Below are 26,487 nucleotides of genomic sequence, written 5' to 3' on the forward strand. Positions count from 1 at the left end.
CATACAAAGGTGAGTACTAATCTTGCTTAGGCCTTGCATTATTTGAGTTTATTTTAGTGTATATCAATCTTTATATGTTTTACCTTGCTTTATATAGTATCAAACGCCTTATTAATTTCAGCTTTTCATTTAAAAGAGCAAGATTCCATCAACATTTACATTTTCATTCTTAATGGTTTTTTTAAAGCAAAGATACTTAAAAATAATGTGGATAAAAGGAAGTAAGAACTTTCTAGTTTTTGTCTGGAACTTAAAACTTACAAATTCTTACAAAATGTTCCTTTCAAATTTCAAGTTTTTAATCTAAGGAGTTGTTTTTGTTGACTTTGTTTTTCTTTTTTCTAAACACATTATTGTCCTGACATTATACAGATACAGAGATCAAAGGACACAACTAGTCCAAAAAATTCAACAAATAGAAATATGTTTCCCATTCTGCATAGTTCATTTGCTTCCCATCCATCTCTATTAAGTTACACTGCTAGCTACCTTTTATTGCAGGACAGTGGAACAATTCTGCAACAAGTTGAAAAGGACCTGTATTTCTACCATTTTGGAGAAGTAAAGAAATTCCTTAAGGATTTAAACAGTAAATTAAGCCTGTATTAGACCAGTAATCTCTTAAATTATTATTCTGTTGGAACAAGAACTGCCTTAGACTTTCATGAAGTCAAACTGCAAGAGCAGAAAAGAGAAATTGTCTGTAGCCAGCATTCATAGAGAAAAAAGGGTTCCCCATCTCCCAGCCCCAGAAGAGGAAAGGTTCAGAAGTTACCAGTACTGCAAACATGACTCAGTACACGACATAAAGGGCTTATTGTGGTAATAGAAATGGTAATAAAGCATTGCCTACATATGCTTCTAAGTATAGAATCTCATGAATGGAAACACTAAAAGCAAGGGCAACTGGCAGCATTGTCACTCAAATGATGTTTATTTTTAGAGGATTACCAATGCTTCCAATCCGCTGTTAGTACTAGCTCTTGCCAGCACACACAAGCTTCATTCCCAGTTTGCTCAATTTTTTAAGAGACAGCTCTTAAAGCAACAAGATTCCTGCTACTTCTAGGGACTGTAACAAAAGACAGCTTCAAAACAGGTGGAGTGTAATTGAGTAAGCAGAAGGTATTACATTAGCTGAAAATACAGAATCGATGCATGTTACACCTACATCAAATGTAATTGAAGTCCTCAGTTTCACCCATTTCCAAGAGGTTTACTGTGTAAGAAGTTTGCTGTATATTATGCATGTTACAGCAACAAGCACTGCTGACTTTCTCAGAGGACAGCAATGAAAAAATAGTATAACAATGTCTTTGAGTGAGATAAATCATATCAGTATTAGATGAAGTTGGTTAAAGTTGTTAGGCTTCACATTGTTTTACAGTCTTAGTAAATTTTTTTGAGTCTGATGACAAAATTATAAATTACTGGCTGTAATAAAGCACAAATATTGTCATGTACACAAATTGACAAAAATAGCTGGACTAAATTTTATTGCTCTATGAAGGTGCGATACAGTAGACAGTAAGATTTGCAGCAGTTCTAACTTTGTAATTTTTTAAAAATAAGCAGTCAGTGCAACATTTTCCCATTTATGATAAAATAAAACTCTCCCACTTTATCCTGCACTGTCACCAAATCGTCATTTACCATTATATCCTAACTATGCCAGGACAAGGGAGTTTGGGAGTTACAGGAGGTTTAGGATATTTTGATAATTGACACAAATGCACTAACTGGATATTTTTACTAAAATGTTGCTGTATAACACATCATTGAACCAGACCTTTCCCAGCCATTCAATAATTTACCAAAAGCACTAGTTTTGTGATAGTTGAATATTGCTGAATTTGACAATTTAGGCAAGAATAAACCCCCACATAATTTGAGAAGTTCAGTGTTCATTTAATGAGACAATTGGACCAATCTGTTACCTAGAGCAATAAATAAAAATGTTTAAAAAGGCAAGGTCTATGGCAGATCTGTACATCTCTGAATTTTTCTGAAAGTTTAAACATTAACAGGGCTCATATGCCTTCATAGAAGTTAGGGAAACATCCCCATGTCTGACAGTGTTTTGATTCTTCAAAGCCATATTAAGACAAAGAAAGCATAAACAAGTTATGGGCACTGCATCTTTCCAGACTGATCTGAAAATTTTGCAACAGTTTTATCTGATTCTTTGCTACACTTTAAGTTCACTATGGAACCCAGTGTATTACTGATTTATATACACATTTGAGAAAAGAAAAACAAAATACTAATTTTCATGTCCAACACTGGCCTTAGCTTCAAGATGTAAATGGCCTAATCCCTGCTCTCTCTGGGATCTAATCTGCTGGTTGTAAGGGTGGCAATAGGTATGATTAGGTACATTCTCTCATGAGCATTACTGCAGATAAATGTGACTAGTGTGGACACGGATGTACAAACTGTTCTACATTACTGGTGTCACTTTGGTTATGTTTGAAGTGTTACTGTAATTTTTGCCTGCACTGAGAGGCACTAATGAGAATCCAAAGCATTTCAAGAGGTGTGTGATCCTCTCATACAACACTATCAGGAAATAGCATTGTGTTTGGACTTGTCTGAAGGTCTTTTATGTAGTCAGAATGCTACCAGCAAAGCAAAACCCCCAAAAACCCCAGGCTTGTAAACAGGAATGTCATCTTATAGAATCTGTTGCTTCCTTGACCTGTAATTGCACTTTGGCTTTCCCATATTTCTCTCCTGAGCAAAGCCAGTATAGTGTCATCAGGTAGCAATGCCTACTAATGCAGAAATGGGCCATTTCTAAATGTCTGTGTGCTTTGTAATTGATCTTCAGGTTGCTAGTTCTGTTATTATTCTTGCTGATTTATCAAATTGTAGTTACCTTTGTCTTCATTGCTGTAGTCATAAGATGTGAATCCCTGGCTGACCTGAATTTTCCTGGTTTTCTTCTACCATTCTGTGCTCTGTGCTTCTAAGAAGTAATCCAAATCTTGCTGGTTTGGGGTGGTTTTTTGTTTGTTTGTTTGTGGTTTTTTTTTTTTTAATCTGGAAATCACATAGGATATTTGAGAAGCTTCCAATGTTCATAATGGGTGATGAACTTGTATGAAGTATCTGTGTATATACATAAAGTTTATGCAGTAACTATACATATTAACTAAATAAGCATAAATATGCAGCATCATATTTTCTGTAGTTGTACGGTGAGATGGCTGTACCTTACAAACTTACAAAAGAAAGCTTTTACAGTACTTTGTGTCAAAAACAATTGGAAAATTGTGGAAATATCTCTCACAAATGAAATGTACAAATTAAAACTAGGGACTTGGGGCTATCTTCTATGCAGTTTTGGATACAGGAACTATGATAATTAATGAAATTTTCTGAATGTACAGTAAAACTTCTAATAGTTAAAGTAATTTACCAGTATAATTTTAAAGTTTCACTAGCGTTATTAGAAGGGTAAGCATTTATTTACACATGGCTCTGCTATTTCCAGCACGGACGTATGAAAGCAATGGCAGCAAGTGATTGCTGAGAAATACAATGCTACCTGCAAAGCAGTCTAAATTTGGGGCAGTGGGTCAATTAATAATGAAAAAGCCTTGATACCTTAATGACAGGATACCTAGATGAAGGCTGGTAATTGCAAAATCAGCACATCTTTTTGGTTGGGTTCACTTTGCGTTCTAAAAAAATGATACTTGTTAAAGGGATGAAGACCTAGAGGTTTCTCAATGTCCTTATACCAACAGTGATGGAATTCAATATGTGCTGATAAGTGCAAGTTCTAGTTCACTTTATTTAGATTCTTGAAGTGATTGTGTGATTCATCTGTTTTAGGGAACTCACATTTTAGACATGAATCATCAAAGACAGTGTGTTAGTATAAGTTGTTAAAATTCATTGCTTGTCCTCATTGGAGCATGAAGAGTAAATGGTTTCCATTACACAAGAAAACTCTTCACAGTATTTGCTTGTAGTTTGTTTTGTCTTGGTTTGTTCATGCCTCTCATTCCATGTACTACCTAGTGATAAGTTGGTTTAGTAATTTGCCCTGCGTTGTAGTTAAAGATCTACTTTCATAGTCACGGTTCTGCACCTGTAATTGGGGAGAGCAGTGGTCTGACTAGACGTAGGTTCATTAATAATACTGGGTTTTAATCAAATATAATCCCAAACTACTGCGTTTTGCTTTTAATGGTTGAAAAAATATTATTAAAAAAATTAAGTGACTCATTCTTCTGGTACTAAGCTATTAGAGGCTTTTATTCAGTTGAATGACTGACTAATGTAAATAATGCATTATTCACTTCTTATTGGTATTTTATGAGCACTCTTATTAGCTTCATTATGGTTTCAACTTTAGTATCAAATATCATCCAAGTTCTTAAATAAATAAATAAATAGTACAGCTACAAAGAAACTTTCTAATACTCTGAAACAGAATTCTGGAAGAGGCTGTAAAATATCCAGTCTTGCAAGTTTTCTAAAGGAAACCAAGCAACCTGCTAACTCAAAGGTCAGATCCAGCTTTAGAGTTGGTCCTACTTTGAGGAGGCAGGGAGGGTGGTGGAGCAGACCTTCAGAACTCCTTTCCAATCAGTTCTGCAAAGCTCCTACTTCTTAAATACACTATTGGGTATTTTCTTTGGGGATTTATTTTTGGTTTGGTTTGTTACACCAAAGTGTATTGAGGGGTGGAAACTCATTTCTTGATGGTTTCTGTTGAAACTACAATCATAAATAATAACAATCACTAATAATAAAATATATTAGTAACAATGAGAATATTATGATTTCTTGCAAGTCAGTGTGAAAGTGCTCATTTATTTTTTTCTGAATCTGAGGTTCAAAATGACAAGGCCAAGTATCTTCAAGTGTCCTACTCATGTATACAGACCAAATAGAATAACTGTCCTTTCCTCCACTTAGGTATTTATCCAGGCATTTAGGCATTAATGTGGCTTTTTGTTATTTTCAAACTGCATACTGAATTAATCACTTTTATTAACAACTTGCATACTGAAAGTAGATTGTTGTGCAAGTTATGACACTCTTGTTATTTAATAATGGAGTAGTGTGAAAGAGTACATACAAACTATGCATCTTGTTTTCAAAACCTGAGGACTTTTTAGGTTGTATTAAGCTGCTTTTACTGGAGATACTGACTAGTCTTTATCCTGTACCTCAGCAGTAGCAGGAAAAAGACCCTCAAATGTAAGGGTACAGTAAATCTTAAAGAAGTGACTTGTAATGCAATTTGGTTGTTCATATAAGAAAGCTCCAATCATACAGGAAACATCAAAGAAGCAAAATACACCCATGGGCTTAAAATTATTATAAAATATATTAACCTTTGTTTTATAAAAGATGTATATATACATGGTAAGTTTTGGGATAAAATCTGCTCTTCTGTATCCAGTTTTCTTCCAGCTACATTCCATTTGCAAAGGAAGATGTATATCAAGATACTTCTGAGTTAATACATGTTTCTCAATATAAGTTTTTAAACTAAAGTTTTAGCTGTTTAGTAATAGGAATTTTATAAAAATGTTAGTTATTGAAATAGTAGCAGAGATTGGAGATTTTAGAGGCTTGTTGGAATTAACTGTCTACTGCAGAAAGTTCACAAACCCCTCATAATCTGGTGCTGACTTTCATTAGATGTGTTTTTCTCTGGGTGCGCCGATGCTAAGTATGTGCTATACTGTAGGGTTGTTCTTCAAACTACTCATAGTAAGTAAAGAAAAAACACGACTTAAAATTATGAAGGAAAAAACCAAGAACAAACAAATGAAAAAACTTCTATGGACAGCACCATCACAATTCAGCATCTGGATGAATTTTGCTCACACAAAAATTCATAGTAGCCTAATGAAAAGTACTTGCATTATTATCCATTGCTACATTATATCAGAAGACTACAAAAGAAATTGTATTATACAGTGTATTTCTGTCCTCAGTTCTTAAATTAAGGGGTAAGGAATCAGAAAACAAAACAATGGAGGAATGAGAAGGGGAGGATTAACGAACTACCACTGCTGAATACAGGGTATGTATAAGACACTCATAGCAAATGCTGAGTTCCCAACATGTGTTTCAAGAAGTTGTAAATGTCATATTAGTGTTCTGCTAGTATGAATAAAATCTTATTCATATCACAGATACTCACAACGCAGCTCTGCCACTAGGTGTCATGATGTGTATTTGGTGTGTAAATTACCTACATTATGCAAGCTTACTACCAAAATTCACCTGGGCTGTGTGCTTTTAGAGTTTTCCTCCACTATGCTTGGGAACTGTGTCAGGCTACATCTCTCTTTTTTTTTTTTTTTTTCCCGCTCAGAATTGATCCAACTCTTGGTATCAAGTAATAATTAAAAAAATAATTCTCATGTAATAGCAGATACTGCAGGCAATATGAACTCTAGACTCATTCTGATCCTGATTTATCAAATGTTTTTTAGAATTACATTTGCTGTGACTAATGTTATAACTCTCATATAAAAAGATTCATTAAATATTAGTTGTGTAGCAAAAAGGTATAGATCTTTGCCCCCTCAAAAATCTAGTTTTGTTTCTGAGCCTGATGAATTTTTTTATTGCGCTCTTGCAAATCAGGTAGGAACATGACTGCTTCAGGTTGGATGTTCCTACCTAGCTTTTGCATAGATTTAAAAATTATTGGTTTGTTTTACTTGAGGCAATCAAGAAAACAGAGTTTTACAAAATAAATTAGATAGATTGTGAATTAAATTCAGAAATCTTTTACTAATGAACAATAAACTTCTGATTACTTTGTGATAAAGATTTGAATGTTATCTTTTATTGCTGTAGATGGTCAGAAATTGATTTCTTTGATTTCTCCCATTTTATTAGTCTATTTATTTCTAATTTAAAGGAAGAAACAATTAAGACTTTAATCTCAATTTGCATAAGCTTTTTTTTTGTTTCTGCCTTTATTTTTTTTTTTTTTTTACATTTTTCTGTCTAGTTCTGCCTTCTCTAAGGGATGTGCAAACCTGAAATTTGGCAACAAGATAAATATTTTTATGGTGGCAAAACCAAAGACACTCGGTTTTGGTTGGAAAGGCACAGAAACAGCAACTTATCCCAGGGTTTTATGTGGCTGAGCCCTGGCACTGTGTGAGGAGGGGAGGGTTTGTGCTTCTCTGGGGAAGGAGGCGGTTTCAGTGATGCACCGTGGAACCTCCATGGCTGAACCTCCACAGCTGCACAACCTGGCCCTCGTTCCTGCGGTCTCCCTCCAGGCAGCTTCCAGCAACTGCATCAGTTATCTGCACTAATTCTAGACAGAAGAAAATATTAACATAAATCTTCTTTATGAGTTTTTACCTTTCTCTGAAAACAGCTCTCTCGGAGGGGAAAGGTGAGAGGGGAAATACGTTGGAGTTAGTGCTCCAAGCTAGAGTGAGATGAGTAACAGCAGATGGGGGAAATAAAATCAAGCCGCTTCTGTGGTGTGCTGCGGTGGCTACCCCACTCTCCCTGTATTTTTGTCGGCCTTTTTCCTTGCCTGAACTCTCGTAGCCCGCAGCCCGCTCTCTCCAGGCACGCAAGGAGCGGTGCAGACAGCGGCTCTCGGCAGCAGCTGAGAGTGGGCAGAGCACGCTCGCCATGCCGATCTCAACCCCACTCACGGACCGGCACTTTTCTCCGCGCCGCTGCTCTCCGCGCTCCCTGGGCTGGGGCTTCCTCCTCCGCGGTGCCGAGGCTCGCCGTGTGGAAGCCCGGCCTCGGCCCCGGCTCGCCGGGGGCAGGTGAGCGCGGGGTGCCGGGGCCCGCCGGGGCCCGCCGGGGCTGGGGGCGGGCGGCCTGAGGGCGCAGGGCCCCGCGCCGCCGCTGGGGGCGCTGCGCGCCGCCGGGCCGGGGCCGGGCCGCGGACGGGGCCATTCGCACGGCGGGCGCGGGGGGAGCGCGGCGCCGGGAGCGCTCGGGGAGCGTCCCGGGGGCGGCGGGCGCGGCGGGGGCGGCGGCGAGGAGGGGCCGAGGGGAGCTGCGGGGGGCGACGCCCGGCGCGGGGGCGGCGGGGCGGGGCGGCGGCGCCGGCGGGAGGGCGGGGGGGGGGGGGGGCGCAGTGGTTGGGGCCGGCGGCGGCCGCCGCGGCGGCGGGGTCAGTTCTCTTTAGTGTTTGCCGATGTTGGAGGCGTCTCCAAAGTGTCCCCGGGAAGCAGGTAACCGGGAGGGAGGGAAGGGGGCGGCTTCAGCCGCGATGTCCTGGTCTCCGTCCTGGCTCCCCGCTCCTCCCGCCGCCGCGGCGGCTCCCGGGCGAAGGCTCCGCCGGCCCCCCGGCGCCCCCCGCCTCCCCGGGGCCGTGCGGGCGCTCCTGCGCCACGGCGCCGCCGGCCCGCTCCGCTCCGCTCCGGCGGGGGGCGGCGGCACCGACCCCGCCATCCACCTCGGGGTCCCCGTCCGCTGCTAGCCGCCCGCCCGACGAGGGCGCAGGAGGCGGGCGGGGGCACAGGTGGGCAGCGCTGCCACCCCCGGGGGCCGGGGAAGCCCCCTCTGGATCCCCTCCGTAGCTCTCCGCAGCTCCCCGCGCACGGATCCGGCTGCCGGCGGCGGTCGCTGCGCCAAGGCCGGGCCGCGGCCGGGCCGTGCGGCGGGGCCGAGCTCGGCGGGGACCACGCCGGGCCTGCCCTGCCCCAATCCCCGGGAAGGAGTTCTGTGCGACCCGAACTTGCTCCTTGTCCTGTGTCCCGCCCGGGCCTGTCGCGGTGCGCGGCCTCGGGGGCGCACGGTGGCCGCTCCGCCGCCGGCGGGGCGAGGGGCGCCCGGCACTGCTGGCCCGGTCAGCGGCGCGGACCTCGCAGCTCAGCCGCCGTGTGTTTGTACGTGTGTGTTAGTCAGCCCTCTCTGTGCACGTCTCGCGCTGCCCCCAAACTTCGGACAGGGCCCCAAACTTTGCCATCAGTGCTGGGCTCTCCCACTCCCAAAATGGATGTCGGCGTCTCTTCCAGCGATGGGCAGAGCCGTTTACCGGCCCTCGACCAGCACGAGGGTCTGGGAGCCGTCGTTGAGGTGGGACCCAGAGACACACTGCTGTAAAGTTGCCTCGTCCAGGCTTCTCATGGGCTGGGCGGCATTTTCCCAGTGTTCAGGTGTCTGGTGGGAAAAAGTTCGTCTTGGTTACAGCCAGGCCTGGAAGTCACAGCCGTGCCCTCCTGGAGAAGTGTGGGCTGCTTGGGCTTGTCTCTGAGGGTGAATCCTGCAGCAAAGCTGTTTGCCTTGTAGCGCTCAGGGTCCCACCTGACAAGTCAGTGATACCCAAGCAAAAAATTTCCCTGCAGTGTATCTGGCTGGTGTTGCCTTACGGCCAGCAAGCTGTTTCTGTGAATACCGAGACGTAAGCTTCTCAAGCCATGTTTGGAATGCTCCCTGTGCAACCATGGTACTAAAAAAAAGTTTACGCTGTACAAAAGAGTAGATAAAGTGCTGCTGTTGTGGCCCCTCTCCTTGCATGCAATGCTGCCTTGAACAGTACTGAGGGATGTGTATGAGTAACTGCAGTGTTGCAAGGCACAAGGAAGGCTGTTTGCTCTGCCATAGCTTGGGGTGGTTAAGCTGTGCTTCTATCAGGGGGCATATATTGGTGTATCTGACTTGTGCTTACCAGTGGCATCCAGCTGCACAGGAGTAAGGTCTTCCTGGGTTGTATTGGTAATTCCAGGTTAGCAGTCTACACCAGTGAAGTAATACTAATGCATTTAAGCCATTTGCTAACTACAAGGAGGTTCTGTATGGGCTTTGTTGTGACATTGCTGCTTATATAAACAATGCCAGACTGTCAGATTTCTGAATGAAATCTCTTTTTTTTCTAGAAAGTCAGCAGCAATGTAAGAGCTCCAGTACTGATTTCCAGCTGCTGAACCTTAGCTTTGACCTAAAAAAACTCAGAGAGAGAGATTTCTACTCCTGCCAGTCTTTGCGAAGATTCCTCTTGCTGCCAGCTAGGAACAGGATTGAGGCTGCCTGCTTGTTTGTAGTTTTTGAGGGGAAAGGACAGTTCAGATTTTCTTTTCTTTGCAGACAACTTTTAAGCTGTCTTACTCAGCTTGGGTTCTGCTCAGGCTGCTCAGCTTGGAGGCCAAAGTCTTTATGTATCTTTTTGCCAGCTCAACCAACCTTGTTACCTAAGAATTACATCAAAATAATAATAAATTTGACTAATTTAAAATTCTGATTTTAGATAGTAGATTGTAAAGAAACTTTCTAATTTTACTTGCAGAAAAACCTGACCAGAGGTGTTTTAAGGACTGGACCAAGTTTAAATAAGCATTTAACACCATCAGCCTCTTTGGGGGCAAAGGTTTGATTTTCCTCCATAGCTTTGTAAACGTCACTCTAACTCTGGTTTACACTGGTGTGAATGTGGGAAGTGAATCAAATGCTATGTGTTTTATTTGTAAAGTGTCATGGCAAATGACCTTGGGAAGGTTAGGCAACAAGCCATAGTGGAGCAGATCCTCCTATTCCAAGACTGGGTCTCTAGCCATTAGGAAAGGTGCACCTGTCATGCTCTATCTAGACAGTTTGTTTTGACCTGCCCAAAATACGTGGTTATTGATTTGTTAGTCTTTGAAAACACTGAAAAACTCCCATCAATTATGTCCAGTCCTTCACCCCAAAATACATCTTCTGATGGTGTTATTCCATTGGAGAGCTGGTCTTATAAAGGAAGTGTGTGGGTGTTAGTGCCCTTTTTTTGGTATATATTTGATAGATATGGGCACAGATTTTTTCTGATCAGGGTGCAAAGCATCTATTTCCTCATGCATGTATTGCTAATGTGCTGGGGAAGGACCTAACACTGCATTTTTTCAGGATAACTGAAACAACATCTGTTAATGAGCCACTTTTCCTTCCACTGCTTACATTTATTTCCTGTCACCAGCAACAAAATCTATAGGAAAAGAGGCCTGTCTTTTGCCAGAACATGTTGTTTTGTATCTCTAACCTTTGGATCACACATAGCCTGTATTTTTCACAACAGTTTTTGAATTCTCTCTCCTCTAAAAAGAAGAAGAGAAAGAAAGACAGGGGGTTCCATTTGGTTGAGGGGCATAAAGAGCACAAGGCAGGGGTCCTGTGGAGGCAGGTCAGGGAACTGGGCTGGCAGTTTTGCTCAGGAAGGAAAGGATAGTAAATGAGGGGGAATGGTATTGGTGGGAGTGCATGACAAACTCTGTGAAGAGAGGAAATGGAATCTGTGTGTAGTGTAGTTAACACACATATTTAATTAATATATATGTATATAAAAAGTCAAAGGCTCTGCATTTAGGGGGTCTGCTCATTGTCAGCACTGAGTTACAATTGCCATTATCCAAAGTGTGTTTGCATTAAAGGATCAAGAGTTCAGCAAGAACCTGAGAGATGTCTTTGGCATTGTCTGAAAAAATATTTAGAATAAAAAAATTGCTTGTCACAACTCCTAATGTAAAAATGAATTTTGAAAAGCTGTCTGTGGTAGTGTAATACTAAAGTCATATCTATGTCTGTAACTGCTAAAGATTGTTCATACTTCATCTCAAGAGCAAGTGTTTTGTGGTTTTGGTTTTGTTTCGTGGGTCTGTTTTGTTAAACTGGTAGTTTTTGGAGTGTTTCCCATTAATGAAATATGTCCTACTGTGTCATACTCCATCTTTGCATTTGCTTTAGTCAACTATACATCTATACAGAACATCACTAGAATGTTACAAATTTGTTTCCATTTAACAAAATAAAATCAAATTATGAAATTTAAATTTTTCCTAGTAAATAGCACTTTTTTTTCATTTTTTAATTACTAATATTGTGACTCCACTATGCTTCTGTATCCCCATAATCTTCTGATTTAGTCACCATTAAAATGATGGGAGGGGACACTTTTTAGACTGGTTAGAACACAGGCTTTGAGCTCAGATCCCTGTTGGTGTCCCAAACCTGGTTATAACCGGCCACCAATTATTATATCAAGTATGGGTTACCCTCCTATCCTTAGATTCTAGGAGAAGTTAGCTTACTAAGATTTTTACCGTAGTATCACATGCTCACTTGAAGGGCATGTTTACAGTCTCATCTTCTGAAAACTTCCAAAGGATCACAAAAGTTCCACTTCCAGTTTCACTTCTTGCCAGTTTTGAGGAGGCTGTTTTGCCTCCAGGCTAAAGGAAATGTTTTTGAGTGTAGGAGACCAGATTTTCTTGAAATGTTTCTTGCAATGAAAATAGTCACCTGTTGGATCAAGAAAAGAGATGAGTAACCTATTTTTTGTTGCTACTGCTTATATATTGCACCTGTTAGGTATTTGTGGTTCCCAGTTTCTCCTACAATGATCCCAGTTTAAAAAAGCAGTGTTAAATGAATATAAGGAATCATCAGTATACTAAATCTGCAGAGTGATATCAGTAACTGAGATTGTCTGGATAAGTAACTGTCTGCAAGTGATAGAGAACTTTTTCCACATCACCCAGACAACACATCCATGCAACTGATACATTTTGAAGGATGAAATCAAGATAATGTTGTTCTCAAGGTGGAAATGTAGGCCTGGTAGAGGGCAATGTTTGGTCACTTAGAAGCATACCCAGTTGTTCTGATACAAACAAAATAATGATGAATTAACACTCTGTAGTAGCTTTGGCTTTGTTAGACAAGGTAAGAACAAGAAGCAATCTAAAATTTCATGTTAACTCTTAGTTCATATGTTTGTTTTACTTTTTTCCCCTTCTGCTAGTCCTTCTTCAGTCCTGGATACGATATTGCTTTTTTCTTTCGAGACTGTGGAAAATATTTTGGCTGCTTTTTGTTTCAGGCTTGTGTATCATACTATTTAAACCTGCCTGTTTTGAATAGTGTTTCATCTGTGAAGGCAACATCCATTCAAGAGGTCATTTTGCTCAAGAGTATATAACAAAAGGTGTTCCTTTTGTACCTGTTTAGGGCCTGGGAATTGTAATGAATGGCTCCAGAGGGGTTTTCTTGAAAACCCTTCTGACCCTCTGAGAATTCAGTGCAAGACACTTACTAGTCTTGTATTAAATGCATGTCCAGCTTCTGCATGGCAGCTAGAGCTGTCTCATCTTTGTGAAAAAGAATGAGAAGCTTGTCCTGGATCAGGAGTCAATTAAAGCTCCCTATTTTTTCAGAGGCATCTCTCAACATTCTCTCTTAGCTGAATCCACTGGGTTTGGAATGAGGTTTGACCTCTTCAGAAGGGAGAGTGGCCCACATGATCTTTTCTTCACCTCTTTTCAACTGGCCAGTTTTTATTACTTAGAGCCTTAAGCAAGTGAAAACTTGCTGAAGATGCCAGGACTGGATCAATTTTCCATGGACTTGGTAGAGTTGCCGTTCATGAGGATGTTCTGGATCCCTAAGGGGTCTTGGCAACCCTAAGTATTTGCCAAGTCCCACGAGAAGAATTTAATATTTAATTAAATTCTTCAGCTGTTACATTACAAGGTTCTTCTGAAACTGGCCATTCCACAAATTACTGTCAGTGGTAGTTCACCAGAGGAGGTGGCTTTGGAGGCCTTTTCTCTTCCCAGGGTGCCATTAAGGTACCTGGAAAACTTTTATCTCCCTTTCTGGTTCTCCTCAAATCTCACTGCAGTCTGTCTCTTGATACTCTATAACATTCACAGGTTACACTGTGCATGAAAGCAAGCAGCTACTGTAACCGGTAAAACTTAAGTTATTAAATGTATTTAAAGTATTTTAAAAGAAATGTAAACATCGACTTGCATCCTGGATTTGAAATTGTTTTTTTTCTTGGACACAGTAATAACTGGAATATTTTCAAGGTTTTTAAGCCAATCCTGTGCTCACTAGGATTTTTGACATTAGTACCAAAAAGAAGTGATTTCATTTGCGGTCATTGCAAATGCTGGTACTGTTTACCTCTGCTCAGGTATCTCATAGCTGACAGGAGCATGGGAGACATAGGTACTGTCAGACAAATATACCTGATATATCCCCAGGATAGGACAGGACAGAGCACTGCAGGTGAACAGGGGTCTATTTCCAGGGCCTGCTCTGTTTTTTGAATGTGGTATCTTTGCTGTTGTGCTGGATTGCAGATCTGCTCCACACCTCTGGAGTCAGCACTTCTATCTAAGCTTCTGCTGTGTGTCACTGCAACCTACACAGACTTTGGGTGACCCTTGGGCTAGGAGCACAACCCTTAATTAACTAGGAACTACATTTTTGCAGGGGGTTAGACTGTATTGGGCATATGTTTGTAGCCTAATAGCATATGTTCTTTTGGACATCCTAGAAAATGGGGTCCTGTTTCCTTTTTGAAGTACTCTTTTTAAATTTGATTTTGATTTGGAGGGGAAAGAGTAGGAGTCTTAGTAGTGAACGGAAGTGTTAGCTCCCTGCAAGTTCAAAAGCAAGTTTGTTCTTTTCAAGTCTGTTCAAGCTAGTTAAGGGTGGTTCCAGTCACAAAAGCTAACTTTACCCTGCTGAGTCTAATGGCCCTGGAGTCCTGAAAGTACAGTAAGTGGTAAGAAAGACATTTCTTTGAAGGGCAGCTCAGAGCATGATCCACCCATCCATCTTCTAGGTGGTCGTGAGTCTAGGATGTTACAGCATTCCTATTCCTAATAAATGCAATCTTCTTTTTTTGCTTTTGCTCAATTCCAGGTACTCTTTCCTATTATTATGAGTCATTTCATGTTACCAGTGCATCAGCTTGCACTTTAAGCCAGGGTTATCCTTTTATTTCTAACTTTATCTGCGTAAAAATACTTGAGACAATTCCAAATTTTAATTCAGTTTGTTTACATTTTTTTCCCTGTAGTAGTTACATTTATAACTTCCTTTGGTCTGGGGAAATGAGTTGTTCTGAATCATCAGCTGTATAGATGAAGGTCTCTTATTTGCTATTTTATGGTGTATCCTATTTAGTGTTCCTAAACACTAGTACATAAGTTGGAGGGAAAAGCCTGTTTTTGTTATGCTGGTTCTGTGCCCTCACAGTGTGCCCAATTTGAAACAAATGTCTTTTTACCAGCACTCTTCCTTTCTGTTTTTTGTTGTTACTCTAGTATCATCCTTGCTGATTCAACTCCAGAAATAACATTTTGCTATCCTGCCAGTTGTGTGTAGCCTCTGTGCTGCAGCTGACTTTGTGGCAGGTTTTTTGTGTTCAGCTAATGTTTAGCATTGATCATGACCTTGCCCCCAAACACAGCATCTTTAAACTTAATTTTCTCCAGTTGAAAACTTAGATTTTGTGCTTATCTTCAGTCAGAGACTTGGTAGGCCCAATCCAATACCCAGGAATTATTTTACCTTAGTTGATTGACTGATGAGAACTGCACTTGAAATAGGAAAGAAGCTCTGTCAAATCAATGCAGGACCCTTGATCTCACAGGTACTCTGTGCCTGGGAGCAGGGTCCCAGTCCTGTCCCCCAGTGAGCAGGGAGCTAGTCTCTGTATGGACTGTATGTCCACATTATCTTATATCCAAGCAATTAAAAACTGTCTGTGGAAGAGTTGAGAGAAGGGGGAGCTCCAGGAATGTTTCAGGAACAGAAGGTGGCAATTTGACCCCAGCTGTTTCTGGGAGCTGCAACTTCTTGGAAGCTGCATGAGACTCCAATGTGGGCATTCATCACTTTAGCTGTCAAACACAGTGGTTTTGTTTAAATACACTCATGGAGAACAAAAAAAGGTACACAAAGCAGAATTTTATCTGCTCCTAACAATAGAGTGCAACACCTGTTGCTTAGTCCACTGAAACTACCTTCTCTGAGAAGCCTGTAGCTGTTAATTATAGCCAGCTGACTACAGTATGAGGAGGGCTGGTGGCAGGAGCTGTAACATCATTTCAAAGAAGAGGCCAGTTTCTGCTACTACACCAAATTTGCTACTTCAAATTATATGAAAAGTAGTTTGTCATAGACAGTGAAGGAAAACTGAGATGATTTTCTGAATTTCATTAATAAAATACAATTTCTACTTAGGGATTGAAGTCAAGAAGTAATTTTTTCCTGCTCCAGAACAAAGTAACAGTCAGAGGGATGTTTTACTTAAAGTAAGAGTATGTTGTAATTTAAAATCAGTCAAAGCTTACTGGAGATTTTAGGAATGTAACTACTACTTGTTAGCACAAATTGGGAAAAAATTGCAGCTTTTAGAAGTATATAGGAGAGAAATTTCAAAATACTAATTTAATCAGAAACTAGATTCTTGGAAGCACCTCACATTAGACTCCCAACATCACAAATAAGGAACCAATTACAGCTTTGATGCAAACAAGTCTGTAGCCTCAAGAGTGTCAACTTTGAGTCATGTTTTTTCATTTACTTAATCCTCTTCTCTACTTTTAAGCTGGTGATTGATTGTTAAACTAGCAGCTTAGGCTTCCCTTCTATTCAGCTGTTTTTCTTCAGGAAAGCTGACTAATTCATTTTTGTTTAACAGAAAGTGAATGTGAGTTACCTGTATCTGGAGTAAGATGGTGTGATGACCACTTCATCTTTTAAAAGCTGTTACAGATATGACTATGTATCACAGAGTGTCTGGGGGAGATACAAGTTTCCAGTTTTCAAGAGATCCTAAGTAGTTTATAGTCATGGTAAAGGAGAGAGCTGAAGAGTTACAATACTGGAAGGCCAGCTCTTGTGCTTTGGGTTGGTGCTTGCTCTCAGGTGCAGTAAGCAAATACAAAGAGGATATTGTCTCTAGTGCTGGGTAGGGTGTGTGTCCTACCTCTGATCTGTAAGGCATTATTGCCACCTATAAGCTAGGTTTTGGGATCTGCCTCAAACCATGATGAGTTTTGGATGAGGAAGGCATCCCACAAAGAATGCTCTGATGATCACTTGCTATTTCATGAAGGAGTTTCCCATTTTCTTCCCTGTAGTAATTCAGGGTATCTTGGCTGGGTCAAACTGATGGCTGTGTCTGAACCAATATTCTGTCTGGATGGTTCAGAGTCTTTTCTGAGCTTAAAATTTGTGCCACTGTGAGAACTGGGTTAGCTTGTACTGACTGTTGGAAATTTCCATGGCTTTTATACCATCTTCTCTGTTTTCTGGACAGGGACAATAAATTGGGAAGGACTTTCTGATGAGATTATCTTAACGCAGCAAACATTTATATAAACCAGACTGATTTTCCCCCTTGGGCTTTGGGTTATAAACAGGTTGAAATGTTTTAAGATGTCAAACAGTTTCTGATGCAACAGATTGGCTTTCTTTATCTTTTAGTTTTCTTCTGGCATTGAAGTCTTCAAATTGATAATCTGGTTGATGTCCCTTACCATTTTAATACAAAATAGCAATCCTTTTTTCAATCATTTTTTCAGATTAATATTAAAAGTTTCTCTACTTAGGATCTCTGTTAGGATGTCTGTCTATGAAGTCTCTCCTTGAGTCTTTGAGTGGCAAGACTACTATACACAGGACCTGACTGATTTCTCTGTTAGAAAAGAAAATTAGCCACATGTACATTCTAGGATCATTAGTTTTGCTGTACACAGTAAGATGCACTGTGGCCTGAGTTGCTCTTTTCTCAGCTTTTTCATGTCAGCCTTGCTGTTGCCAGGGAAGCAAGGGAAGAGTTGCATTCCTGCCTGTCAGTATGCTCCACTTTCTGTTAAGTTTCTTGTTACAAGTTTTTATACTCTTGCTCATGCAAATGTGCACAATTGCAGTCAGTGCCCTAATCCCTGCATTTTCCATCATTCTTTACAAAAAGACATGTCTCTGCAAGGGAGCTTATTTACTTCTGTAATTGTGTCTGTTAGTTTTAGTAACATCCATGATCACCTACTCCTTGAAGACAAGTTTGGCAGTAGACTTTGGGTAGGATTCAGTTGCCTGTATTTTGGCATCTTGTGCAGATTGAGACACTAAGTTACCCTGTCTGCTTCTCATCTGCCACTCAGCTGTGTGGTTAGCTAATCCTAAATTAGAAGCCTGCTTGTTGATCACCTTGAATAACTCCCTGGGTCTGCTGGCTGTACTGACTGGTGCAATACATTTCTTTAAACACACACATTATTACCATTACATTGCCTCTTCATGTCAGGGTTTCTCTGAACTGCCTACCACATGCAGTGTCAGATGTGGCATGAGTCTTCAGAGACAATGTCTGCTTCCTGAAGCAGCAGCTGATGGCATAGGCAGGTATCCAGATGTGATGTCTCAGGACATCTCAGCTGGCATTGTGTATTGCGTCTTTAAAAGACTGTAGTGGGTTCACCCTGGCTGGATATCAGGCATCCATCAAAACCACTCTCTCACTCTCCTCCACAGCTGAACAGGGGAGAGGAAATATAATGAAAGGTTTATGAGTTGAGATAAGGACCAGGAGAGATCACTCACTAAATACCATCATGGCCAAAACAGGCTCAAATTAAAGATATTAATTGAATTTGTTGCTAACAAGATCAGAGCAGGATAATGAGAAGTGAAATAAAACCTTAAAAATACCTTCTTCCTACCCCTCTCTCTTTCCCAGCTCTACACTCTCCCCCAGCAGCACAGGGAGACAGGGAATGGCCATTACAGTCAGTTCATCACCTGCTTTTTCTCCTGCTGCTCAGGGAGAAGAGTCCTTCCCCTGCTGCACCGTGGGGTCCCTCCCACAAGACATAGTTCTCCATAAGCTTCTCCACCAGGAGTCCCCATCCCACAGGCAACAGTCCATGCCCAAACTGCTGCAGCCTGGGTGACTCTTCCATGCAGTGTGGTCCTTCAAGGCCAGGCTGCTCCAGGATAGGAGCAGGGCCCCTCTCTCCACAGGTCTCCCGTGGGCTCAGCCTCCTCTCAGGCACCCACCTGCTCCAGTGTGGGGCTCCTCCACAGGCTGCAGGCAGATCTCTGCATCCCCATGGATCTCCATGGGCTGCAGGGGCAGAGCTGCTTCTCCATGGCCATCACCATGGGCTGCAGAGGAATCCCAGCTCTGGTGCCTGGAGCCCCTCCTGCCCCTCCTTCTGCACTGACCTTGCTGCTGCGCACTTGTTCCTCTCTCACGTTCCAACCTTGCTCTTCTCTGCCCCCAATTACAACTGCACAAGGATTTTTTTTTTCTTCTTCTGAAATATGTTGGAGGCATTACCACTGTTTCTAACTGGCCCAGCCTTGACCAGCAGCACGTCCATCTTTGGGGCTGCCAGGGGTTGGCTCTGCTGGACAGAGGAGGTTTCTGGCAGGTTGTCACAGAAGCCACTCCTGTAACCCCTGCCGCCAAAAATTGGCCATGCAAACCCAATACCCTCTGGTAAACCATGGTAATCCCATGCTGTACTTCCTTTGACTCAGTGACAATTTAGGCCTTGCTTATATTTGTAAACCTGAATTATAGATGCCTTTAATCCTTATCTGAGTCCTCATTTCTCACTATACAGCCATACAATATGGGTGATTGTGCTGGTGTGACAGGTACTGTGCATGTAAATGGCTTTGTAGATCACTGATTTTTTTATATTAGTTACTTGACGTTTGCTGTAGTGGTTTAAGTAATTTGCTACATCCTAAATGTTTGTTTATTATATTTACTCTGGGACATTCTATGTGTTTCAAGTTGTATAAATCCAATCTTGATTGCAGGGTAAGACTTCTGTTCTTGCCCTGTTGCTAACACACCATAATTAAACGGCAGCAAAAGTACCCATGTCTGGCCATTTTTTAAATTGAGAAAATCTTTAGGTTTAGTCCATGATTCCATAATGAGCTGCCTTGTTTGTCTAGTTTGTTTTTTTACTTTTCTTTTCAAATTTACATGAAACAATTTTAAAGTGAGTCAGTAAAGAAGGATTGACTCAGTGACAGATATAAATAATATGTACTCCCACATAATGTGATTCTGTGATAATGGTAATGTGGTCATTGATTTGGAGACTTGCATGCTTTTTGTACCAAATTGGATCAACATCATATTGGAAGCTAGGGAACAGATATGGTTTCATGATGAAAGAAGTGTGCAAGATGAAGCAGTTTCTACCTCAGTTTTCTGAGTTTTAAGTCCTTTTATGTTGTTTTAATGTGCCTGTTCTGTGTAATTCAAAAGGGAGGTTGAACTGAATGCTGTTTGAAGAAGTGGTTGAAAAATATGACTGCAGATTTTTAGTCTGTTTCCTACTTGATTTTTTCTTTCAAAAATACCTTTCTTCCTTTCCTCAGGAAGGTTCTTATTGATTATACATGAGAGTTGGCAAAGGATAGTCCTCTGTGGGTGATAATATCTTAAAGTGTGGTAGGATTTGATGTTGTGACCTGCTGTTCACTGCAGCTGCTTGGCCCTTCCTTGCCTTCCTGGGGCTTTATGTACAACTCTTTTCTGCTCCAGTCCAAGAGCAGAGGAAACAAATTCTAAGAAACTGTGATATTTAGTCTTCAGAGATTGGGTTTAACACTGAGCAATAAGGGGAACTTTTTTGTAAGCCTTGCAGCTCCTTAAATTTTGGGTATTAGTCCCTAATAGTCTGTGTCACTTCCTTTCCTTGTAAAATAGCTTACCAAAATAATGAAAATAAAAGAGTTTTAAAAGTGATTTCTCCCCCACCCATCTTATACTTCTGCAAAGTAAAATGCTTTTAAGGCATCACTTCACTTGCTGCCATGTATTACTTAGCTGTTAATTAGCTGGTAGCTATGTTCATATATTCATTGAAACTAAGGTTCTCTAGTGTAAGGCACAGTAAAAGAAAAGAAACCAGGCCATGGGTTGCTGAAGATGTAATCATCAGGGATGAGATCACGGGCTTTGTGAGGAACAGTGTGAAGGAGATGAACTTCAGTGTATGGCTTGACAGCAAAGCTAAGCTGATTAGCAGGAGTTGAAAGGGCTAATTCCTTGCACCCACTCCAGGTCAGGAGTTTGTGTCCCTCCTTGTACAGACCAGATGCTCCTCTGACCTTTCTCCTTACCTGCCACGAAAACTGGTTCAGTGAGATGGACAGAAAGTGTTGGCTTTTTGCTGCAGGGAAGAGAAGACATGGGATTGTCCCTTGCTATGGCAGCAAGTCATTAGATCAGTTTGGCTGTTGGCAAGCCACTCCTCATAAGGCTAAAAGCTATGAAATTGATGGAGGAGCAAATGGGAAGAACAAAAACAAACAGGGGGGACCAGCAGTAATATAGAAAAAAAAAGTATTTTAATAAACAGAGAAACCCTGTGGAATTTCATGCCTAGTGTTTTATTTTCTGCTATTTAAAATGTCTAAATAAGACAAATTTTGCAAATAAGTCTGGATAATCATTGGCTGATTGTTGCTTTAAGTCATATTTTTGCTGAACTGCTACTGTGTGGCCATCTAATTACTTGATATTAGAAGACAAAAGTTCTAATTAGGCTGCTCTGAAGGTAATCCAGAGCTGTGTGGTTTTTGTCAACCCCAAATAAGCTGCTAGATATAACACAATTAAAAAAAAAGCATAAGGCTTGGAACTTCTTTAGTACTTTTTATAATAATGTCCACAAATATATAAATATTTGCCATAAATGTGAGAAATGGCACACCAGAAATGTTTTACCTTTAGACAGTTTTGTATGCTTTTGTGTAACTGAACGAATCAATTAATAACAGAAGAATAGAAGAAGAACAGAGCATTTAATGGAATTTTAAAGCTAAGGCTAAAACCAAACCCTTCTTAGTTAGGAAGCTGTTTAACTATTAGAGTTCTGTGACTTGTGGCTTTCACAGAAGAATCACATTAGCAAGCTTCTAACCAAAATGGGGTTGGTCTGAAAAAAACCTTTGAGATGCTTGCTGCCTGCTTAGACACTGCCCCCAGTCTATTGGATTGCTGTTCCTGTATCTTTCAATGTTTTCATTAATGATGTGGATGAAACAGTACACTTATTAAAGTGGAGATGCTATAAAGCAGGCTTAGAGAAGAATTGCAAATATTTTGGAATTAGAATTCAATGTGAACTTGAAAAAAATAAATGACTGGGTTTTTTAATATGAAAATTCAAGGAATACAAGAGCAAAGTCTTACTAGCTAGGAAACAGATTCACAAAGAGCACAGCCTAGAATTTGCTGGATAGCAGTTCTGTAGAAAAGGATCTGAGATCATTAATGTAATACTGTTGTGAAAAATGTACACTGATCAGAAAGTATAAGCAGAACTCATGGTTCTATAAAATACAAGATATTTCAAGTAGTTTTTCTTGCTCAGCAGTGGCTGGCCCTCTGTTGTTCCATTTGTAAAGTCCTTCACAAGTATGTAGTATGTGCCACCATTACATACTTGTGCACAGATTAAATTTGGTACTCTGAGTTGTATGACAGAGCACTGTGAAAGTGTGGTGACTCTGCATATGTGCATTTTCACTTTCTGCGCAGATGAAGTCCAGCCTTCTGTTTTGACTGTTCGGCCATTAGTTTCTCTGTCTGTAGATTGTGCCTACAACTTCTCTTTCTAATACTGCTTTTTCAATTTTCCTACATTGTACAAGTCTGTTTGGTTTGAAAACTCATTTTCCATGCTTTCTGCCTTTTGTGGTGTTTTATCTACTTTATCTGTCTTTATTTATTCAATTACTGTGACATAGTCCAAGAATCATTTCACCAAGAATCATTTCACCAAGAATCATTTCAACTGAATCAGAGCATTCAGTTCATATTTTTGTCACAAGATCTAAGGTTATAAAGTGATTCCAGAAAAATACAGAAGGTTATAATAATCAGAAGAAGTGTTAACTAATTATTTATGCTGCATGGTGCTTTTAGCATGATACAAGTACAGTCACAAATTTTAAAAGTATTGGTAACAGGGTCTACAGGGGTGTCTTCCATGGGAAGTCGCCAGAAGATTCACTTGTGTCCGATGGAGCCAGTGCCAGCTGGCTCTGAGATGCATCTGCTGCCAGCCAAGGCTGAGCCCATCAGTGTTGTTGGTACTGTCTCTGGGATAACAGGTTTAGAAGCAGGAAAAGTTGCTGCACAACAGGAGGAGGGGAGGGGAGGGGAGAGGAGGGGAGAGGAGAGGAGAGGAATAAGAATATGTGAGAGAAACAGCTCTGCAGACACCAAGCTCAGTGCAGAAGGAAGGGGAGGAGGTGCTCCAGGCGCCAGAGCAGAGACTCTTCTGCAGCCTGTGGTGCTGCCCATGGTGAAACACGGCAGGCCTATGCCCCTGCAGCCCATGAAGGTCCATGGTGGAGCAGAGATGCACCCGCAGCCCGTGGAGGAGATCCACAGGATCTGTGGCCCCATGGAGAGAGAGAGGAGTTCACGCTGGAGGACATTTACTGGCGTGACTTGTGACCCTGTGGGAGGCCCCTGCTGGAGCGTTCTGTTCCTGAAGGGTGTCACCCTGTGGAAGGGATCCACACTGGAACAGTTCACCAAGACATGCAGCTTGTGTGAAGGACTCATGTTGAAGAAATCTCTGGAAGACTCCACGCTGGAGCAGGGGAAGAATATGAGGAGTCTTGCCCTTAGCAGGATGGAGTGGCAGAGATAACATGTGATGAACTGACTGTAACCCCCATTTGTTGTCCTTCTGGATCATGGAGAATTCAGAGTAAAGTTAAGCCTGAGAAGAAAGAATGAGTAGGAGGAAGGTGTTCTTAAGATTTAGTTTTTATTTCTTCTTTTCCTACTCTGATTTGATTAAATGAATTTATTGTCAATCTCCCCAAGCTGAGTTTGTTCTGCATGTGGCAGTAATTGGTGAGTGATCTTTTCATGCACCTGTCTAGACCCACAAGTCTTTCATTATATTTTCCTTCCCCTGTCCAGCTGAGGTGGTGAGCCATTGAGCAGCTTTTGTGGTCACCTGGTGTACGGACATGGTCAACTCACAACAACACTGTATTTCCTGATATGTTAAAAAATGAATGGATTATTTTGCAACAATATTTTCACTTTAAAATGGGAGGAGTTTTGTTTTGTTGTTTTGGTGTGAGTTTGTTTTGGTTTGGTCATTTTTAGTTTGTCAGGAAAATTCACAGCTTAATAATAATTCACATAGTTAATAAGAAAGTCAGTACCAACTGTTTATTGAAACCTGTGTAGTTGCCTATGTAGTAAGTGCTCAAAAGGGGAAGTGAAGTAAAATGCAATTCTAGTATATTTGCATCCCTTTATGTATTTGCTATTGCATTTCTACTGCATATGTGTGGGTGAGACTACCAGGAGAAACCATTGCAGCATCTCATAGGACACCATAAGCCCTGCAGTGCAGCCTTACAAAGACAGCAGCGCTGTGACTTGCAGACTTTGGCTGGATAGATGTGTGTGATTAAAGCATTGGGAAATATCATTTCTGTTGTGTCTTGACATGGCAGCTGAGTAAAGGCACAAAGCTGGGAGGCACAGCTTGTAGTCCTGCTTTCTCTGAGAGGTGCAAGTGTCTGTAACCGCTGCTGAACTTGAAGGGAAACCTCTTTGGAGACACTTGGGTGTAGGAATTTCCTAGATATGAGTTGGGTAGCCGCCTGAAGGGGTGTGGGGCTTTTCTAATTGTAATCTTAATTCTTGTAGTCTTAATCCTAAATGAAACATTGCTTTTGTATATGTCAGATTTTTCAAAAATATCTGCATGGAAGATGTAAAAATACTTAGATTATATAACTGCATTTCATCTCTGACCAGCTTAGTGAAATCTCTCTCCCCTAAGTCCTATATTTTAGGTAGCTGTGTATTTTATTATGTTTGTGCTTTTGGCTGGGAGCCCCAAAATGGTTTTGCTTCACTGTTTATAAAGCAGTACAACAGTGCTGTATATATGTAAAAAATGTAAGGAAAAGGTGGAATATAGAGTTTTTGATATCTTTTGTCATGGCATTGAAGATTGGCTGCCTGGTAGTGTGAGAATGACATGCCATCCCTATATCAACTGTATTCTTTCTGTTGTCTCTCTCTACTAGTGGATTTTTAGAACTGGTTACAAATTTATTATCTTCATATCTCATCTCCTTAAGAGTTAGTCTCTACGATTATCTTACTGCCTTGGCATTTTTGCTTATACAGGTTAATTTGCAAAATAGTTACAGTTTCATGTAGGAGTTCTGCAGCTTTAAAAAAAAGGAACTCAGCACTCAATATGTTATGATAAATTCTGATTTCAGAATTGAATTTTCTATGTACTTTACTTTTAGTGTCCTTTTTTTCCCTAAACCTTATCATGTTCATTTTTGCAGTTCCTCAATACTATCCTTAAACTGATTTTTCTTGTTTTATCCTTAATAGGAAAGGATCCCTCCCACAATTTCTCTCTTTAGAACATCAGTACTGTAGAAGATAATATTTCATTTGTTTATTAGTAAGTTCTGCTTTCATGAAGAATAAACTTTTAAAATACTGGAAGTTGAAGTGGTAATTCACAACTGGCAGGGCTCAAGACCAGGTGTTCAGTAATATTTCATGCAGTACCATATGAGTGATGCCTTTCTCATACTCATGTTTGTAGGATAAAATGCTGAAAATACTGTGAGTTCCTTAAACTTCTATTATTTGATGATATTTCATGTTATGTTGGTTTCATTTTAAATATGTTTAAGACATATGGCCCGATTCTGCCATCATTGACTTTCCTGTTTACAATTAAGAATATTTTTCAATTAATTCCTGTTTATACTAATGTATTCAAAATCAGAAGCAGACATGTTCTCTACCAAAGACTTCTATAGTTCTACACCTTCTCAGTCTTTAAGTCAAGCCTTTCTAACAGTACTGCTGTATTGTATGATACTTGCTGTGAAGTGATAGTAGGACTTTTACAGTATGAATTTAGTATATATATTTTTTGAACACATGAGGTGTTTGAACATTGTCTCAGCTAACTGCACATGCATATTTTAAATCTGTCACTATTAGTATCTTACCAAAGATACTTATGAAAAGCGCAGGTGGTTGCATCTCAATTTTAAATTTTTTTCTGCGTTAGCCTTTCCAGAGACTTAAATCAGTTATCTGTCTTTCCTCAGTAATAAAAATTGCATTCCAGTCTGAACCTCTTCTCCAAAGCACAGAGTCACAGTAATAGAATTTATTATTTTCATTATACTAGTGCAACTGTGTTAAAGTACTTGTACTCCAAGGTGTAATAAGGGATTTGGGATCTTAATCCAACAATACTGTCCCTCTGAGTAAAGATAGTTGGATATTTTTAATGGATTGGTGGGGAGAGGGGCAAAAATATTTTTTCTATAGGTTATTCATTTCAATAAGCCCTCCATTAGAAAATTTCTCAGGTGTCAAATGGGTTTGTTTGGGGTTTTTTTGTTTAGTTTTTTTTATTGGGAGAGAGAATTACCCCAGCAGAAGAAGCAAAGAGCTTAGTGGTAAGCCTGTGGTGGATGAGAGCTGAACCCCTGCTCTGCCTTGGCCAGCAGGACCAGAGCTGCTGCTGGGTGAAATCCCAGTTGCCCAGGCCACTCGTTGGCTCTCACAGGTTTTGTCTCTCTATCCACTCTGTGCAGATCAGCTCACGTGTATGAACCCCAAACAATACAGTCTGTGTCCATGCTGCTGAGTAAAATATATCATCCTTATGGGACAGGAGAAGC

At 40.8% G+C, this 26,487-nt stretch overlaps 1 protein-coding gene across 2 annotated transcripts in view; it reads left to right on the plus strand.

Annotated features, from left to right (window-relative positions):
- The first annotated feature begins 8,101 nt into the window (after nucleotides 1–8,101).
- Nucleotides 8,102–26,487, plus strand: part of STAU2 (staufen double-stranded RNA binding protein 2) — a 170,228-nt gene continuing 151,842 nt past the window's right edge. For both annotated transcript variants that reach the window (XM_084214937.1, XM_084214938.1), the window contains exon 1: nucleotides 8,102–8,195. The gene's annotated coding sequence lies outside the window, so the exon portion shown is untranslated. The remainder of the gene's footprint in view (nucleotides 8,196–26,487) is intronic.

This window comes from Fringilla coelebs, assembly GCF_963513975.1.
Source record: "Fringilla coelebs genome assembly, chromosome: 1".
NCBI lineage: Eukaryota > Metazoa > Chordata > Aves > Passeriformes > Fringillidae > Fringilla > Fringilla coelebs.